Source organism: Penaeus monodon, chromosome 15 (genome assembly GCF_015228065.2).
Source record: "Penaeus monodon isolate SGIC_2016 chromosome 15, NSTDA_Pmon_1, whole genome shotgun sequence".
Classification (NCBI taxonomy): Eukaryota; Metazoa; Arthropoda; class Malacostraca; order Decapoda; family Penaeidae; genus Penaeus; species Penaeus monodon.
Window position 1 is genome coordinate 36,156,240 of NC_051400.1, and position 504 is coordinate 36,156,743.

Genomic DNA, 504 nt, shown 5'->3' on the forward strand with positions numbered 1-504 from the left:
AATCTGCACGTCATGATTAACTATCTTCGTCTTTATTCTTATATTTTTTTGGTTTCATTTTTTGTGCAGAGGAGTGTTTTAATCTGTAATTTTATGCCTAAGTTCCATTTAGTTGCAGCAAAGAATACCTGAACTCTGTAAAATATCTTTTTAAAATATGCTATAGTTCGTTATATTTCAAGGGACTTTCTCTTACGCCTTGACTTGTCCATTTACCGTTTTCATATTTTTACCCAAACAGGCCTGTTGTATAAATTACCTCTAATGCTTTTGCTTCTCTGCCAATTATGTTTACGACTCTCGTAGGTAAATATGTAAAGTGTCTAAATATTCATACCCCGGCGGCCACACAGGAGAGCTGCATGTCTTCTGCGTCAGGTTATGCTTAGGCACCAGTTTAACTTGGGTGAGATATATGCTAAAAGGGGCATGGCTATGTTTGTGACTAATTAGTGTTTATGAGTGATTATGCAGTATTCGTGTCCATAAATTTGTGTGTTCGTT